Source organism: Microcebus murinus, chromosome 7 (genome assembly GCF_040939455.1).
Source record: "Microcebus murinus isolate Inina chromosome 7, M.murinus_Inina_mat1.0, whole genome shotgun sequence".
NCBI lineage: Eukaryota > Metazoa > Chordata > Mammalia > Primates > Cheirogaleidae > Microcebus > Microcebus murinus.
In genome coordinates, this window is record NC_134110.1 from 94,341,095 (window position 1) to 94,346,065 (window position 4,971).

General features: G+C 36.5%; 1 pseudogene; it reads left to right on the forward strand.

Annotated features, from left to right (window-relative positions):
* Positions 1–1,964: 1,964 nt before the first annotated feature.
* LOC105866240 (glycoprotein-N-acetylgalactosamine 3-beta-galactosyltransferase 1 pseudogene) lies at positions 1,965–2,915 on the forward strand (annotated as a pseudogene).
* Positions 2,916–4,971: the final 2,056 nt, after the last annotated feature.

Below are 4,971 nucleotides of genomic sequence, written 5' to 3' on the forward strand. Positions count from 1 at the left end.
AAATAAATCCCTTCTTGAAATACCCTAACTTGATTGTGGCATCTCTTTCCTTTCGGGATCCTGACTGATCCACATGTTAAATTCTCATATCCTAATGTTTAAAAAAGACTTGAAAGCACAATATTCTGATTAAGGAGTTTAGCTAGTTTGTTGTTGCTGTTTTTGTATTGCTGGTTTTGTTTTTAAGGAAGCATTTGAAACAGCCAAATCCTTTCGCCATATTTAGACAACCAGAAAAATACATCACTATTTATCTGTCTTTCAGTCTATCTAAATATCAACCCCCTATATCCCAAAGTTACTACAGTAGAGAGTCAGGTTTGTGATTTTTTTAGATTCTTTGTAATATTAAGTGAATCAGATATTCACCTAATAAAGTCGGTGAAAAGGATAATTGTAGAGCAGTTATTTTTGGTTACGGCTAAAAGCTATTAATAAGTAATAGCTACAAATTGATGTTTAAATATCAATTTGCTTTTTATTTTAAATAGTATTTATTGTTGTCCCTATAATGTTTCCTTAGAAATTAGCACATTGACTGCCACACTAGAAAAAACAAATTTTTTCCCTGGGGCCACGGTGATTTATTAAAACAAAATGATCCTTTCCAATTAGTTATTTTTTACTGTTATCTGTGCATGAGTTATATGCAATACAATCTACGTTTTTAGAATTAAATTGTCAATATTAATTGTAACAATAAGAACATCAGCAAGTAAGATTTTCCCTAACCAACTGCAGGGTTTTGCTTCATGTTGCCCGGGGTTCAAAACTAGCTTGAGTTAAATACAACTCACATGGCAATATGTATTTGGAAAAACCTTTATTCTGCATCATTTACACCACCTAGCATACAGCCAGATACAGGTGAGTATTGACTGCTGGCTGAATCATTTGTCTGCATATTTTTATACAGTTGTCCACATTCAGTTCCATAACTGTATGTGTGGAAGGCCATCCTTACCTTTATTATCTCTGAAAAACGTGTACTTTTTACATTGTCTCATTAGATACGTTAAACTAACATCCAGAGAGGAGCCATGTGGAAAATACCACTTTTACAAAAGGTCTTTAACTTTTACCACCCTTCTCCCACCCCTATAATCAACTCAGGTAACACACTTAAATAACTCAAGACTTAGAAATGATTTTCAGAAACTTAATCCAACCTTACTAATAAGTTTTTTAAAAAGCCGTTCAGAAGATAATATGCTTCTACAAAAAAGTCCTTATTAAGCCTGTAATAGCTTTTTCTGAACATAAAAATGAAAGGTGAAAGTCAATTTACACATTTCTAATGTTTATTAAAAGGCATTGCAATATCCACTCTTCACAGACTTATCTGGATTCTTTTAAAAAGTTGATTTCTTTGGAAACCTACTCCATGTTTAAAATTCTCATTTATGATTTGAGCTCGTATTACATTTAATAACCCTAAAAATTGCCATCAGGAACTTTGATTGAACAGATGATAAACTTTACAGTTTACAGAGCAACAAGCGTAGTGGAAATAATGGACATGCTCACATAAAACGACACAGAATCCCCCCCCCCCATGCGTGCACACAGACGGGCCATTAAAGCTAGTGCGGGGGGCGGTGGGGGGGCAGGACGCAAGCTCAGGACTGTGTGCTCCGCCGCCCACAGGTGCAGAAACACCTGGCGTCACTGGCGCACCTGCGGGATGGTGCTGCCAGCGAGTCATCGCCCCATCTTTCTGCAGGAGGAGCGAGGGAGAACCTCGCTGATGTCAGAGATAAACTGAGAAATGGCCTCGAACTCTTGCAGGCATCGTTTAAAATCTTCCTCTGTGGATCAGCAATCGGATTTTTTTTATTTTTTATGTTCTCAGCTATTTAGTATTTTGTTAAAAAAAACACAGTGACACCCAGCCTAACATTCTCAATAATTATTTTCATATGAGGTATTCAGATGATACTGAGCAGAGGCATCTAAAAAGACTGATGCGGTTGATCGCAGATGCTAGTCATTGCAAATCTGAGTACACAGATGTCGCTGGAAAACTCTCTCCGAAGGTGAAAATTCCTTGCTGGGTTATGACAGGACCTCAAAATCTAGGGGAAAATGGCCAAACACGTCAGAACTATGCGGAGCCAGTATTGTTTATAAGCTCAGAAGAAAATAAAGACTTCCCTTCTGTAGGACTAAACACCAAAGAAGGCAGAGAACAGCTGCCCTGGGAAACAATTAAAGCCTTTCAGTATGCTCATGACCATGATCTAGAAGATGACCATGATCTAGAAGATGACCATGATCTAGAAGATGACCATGATCTAGAAGATGACCATGATCTAGAAGATGACCATGATCTAGAAGGCTCAGATTGGCTCAGGGAAGCGGATGACGATACCTAGGTCACACTTGACAACCTGAGATGGCTTCTCACACTACGACCCTGGGGAACCTTTTTACTTCGGGAGAAAGTTTAAGCCCTGTAGAAAGCAGAACTACCTGAGTGGAGGAGCAGGATGTGTACTGAGCAAAGGAGCCTTGAGGAGATTAGTTGACCGGGTTAAAACGAACACCTGTACACCCATTTCCTTAGCTGGGGAAATGCATGGAAATCGTAAACGTGGAATCAGGGGATTCCAGAGATACCACTACAAAGAAGCTTTTCATTCCTTCTTACCAAAACATCACTTAAATCCAGGTTTGGGTGCTAGAAATATAACTATTATCCTCCTGTACGCGGTCCCAGTTGCTGTTCTGATTTTGCAGCTTCTTCTCACTATGCTGAGGCCACAGCCATGTACGGGTTAGAATATCTCATTTATCATCTTCAGCCATATGGTTATTTGTATAGATATCAACCTGCTTTACCTGTGGATTTCCTAATGGAAATAAGCAAAACAAACAAAAGTGAAGATCCAGAAGTGAACTTCAGAAACCCTTGAAAGAAACCCATGAAAAAAACTACAGTAGAGTGATTAACAGTGCACTGTGGACCTCTGCATCTTTGAAGAGAGCACTCAGGTCCCAGAGAGCAATTCTTTCTAAACGAATGCCCTGTATTAGAAAACTTGCATAGGAATGAGAGTATACTGAAGCTTTAGCAGGGGCAGTGAGGTGTGTTAAAATGCATTTTTGAAACAGACACACAGATATTATATTTTCCAACACTGGTAGTGTAGAGGAAGGAGAGACTTTGTTGCCTGTTCCTGACTAATATGTATTAGAGTTCCTGAGAAAATACAGCAGTTAAACTTGCTAAAACTATACTGCACCAAGTTAGTAAAACACACATGATGCTAAACAGATCTGTCTACATGAAAATTCTAGAAGGAAATGTTGGTGATCAACGTCAGCGGTCAGCGTTATTTTTTAAACACTAGACATGAGCTTTGATTGCACTGTGACCTAAATGAACCAAATTCCCCACTACATACACCATTTTTGTCTGATGAAAATTTCTTTATGATTATTTATAAATAGCAGTATTTCTTCCAGAAAAAAGTAGAATAAGAATGGCACTTGTCGTAAAGTTCACTAATAAAATCACCTTTTGAAATTATCATCAGTCTTGACTATGTTATGTGCTTGGTTCTCATTAGCAGCTAATCTTTTCCTGGACTAGGTAATATTCACTGAGATCCCTGTGGTCTTTTTGATCTGGGTGATTAACCCTCCTTGAATACCATTCTCCACTATTCCTATTTATTTACTGAAAGCATTAGTAGCCTTCTATAAGCATGCTTTTTAAAATATTTTGAGCCAAATACCAACTGTTAACAATCAGTAACTAATAAATAGTAAATGCAATTCTATGTCTTCCTTTAGTGCCATTTTAACACTTTTGTTATATTAGTGCCACACTCAAATTCCTAAACTGACTTTTTTAATAGTAGAAAAAGTTTTATCCATATAACAATGATTGAATAATTTGCTTTTCAAAATACTTATGCATTTTCAAAAGCTTGATAACATTTTTTGCAAAATATGCAGTTTCAAATTATTACCTAAATTTGACACATCATTATCAATATGTTAACTTATGGATTTTGTCAATATTCAGTTTAATCTGGTTACAGCAATAATGAATATTATACAAATATAGTATAATTATTTACCAGGAAAATTAAAATGTCAGTTCTTGTCATCTAGCTTATTACAAAATATTTATTATGATGTTAACTTGATTGGGCCTAACATAAAGCCATGGGTTTTTATCTAAATTTAAGTTAGTATTCATTTTCCTGTTTAAGTGACCTTAAACATACATGCATGCACATACATACACACACCTATTTCTGTGTGTCTGTGCATTTGTAGCACTTGTTTTTTGACCTTAAAGCAGTTATCAAACCTATTTATTTTTTTTTATTTACTTGCATACCAACAATTATCCCCTTTAGTACACACAAAGGAAAGTCCTCATTAGTCACATCATCCACCCTGATAAATAAATACCACAGGTGGTTCTCTGGTTCTTTCATGTCCAGTCTGTGATGACATTTTTCAGTATTTCAGGAATACACTTATCAAAGGTCAACTGCAAACAAGCCTGGGAATTATTTCAAGGATCATTTCATTTGCTTCCACGTTTGTTGCTCTTTGCATAATGCCAGTTTTCTCACCCTTGTTTTTTTCAGAATTTTCAGACTTTTATTCTAGAGATATGCTAATTAAAGAAGAAATTTGGACCATCTACAATGATCACTCATATCACTTCTTTGTGCTCACACTTCCAGTTATTTCCAAACAACTACACGATACATTTATGGGCAGGAGCTGCCTCAACCCTGCTCCGTGTTCAGTCCTCCAGGAATCCTGCCTGACTACACTTAGAATGCCACATTACTATAAGGCATAGTTCTGATCACTGTGTTTAGATGCAACTATATTTTGCCATACAGCTACAAAATTATTTTTAATTGACTTGTGAATTATTTTCAATGTCAAAGAGCCCACAGAAAATTTTTTTTAATTGCTACTCTCTGTTTTATGTTGCCT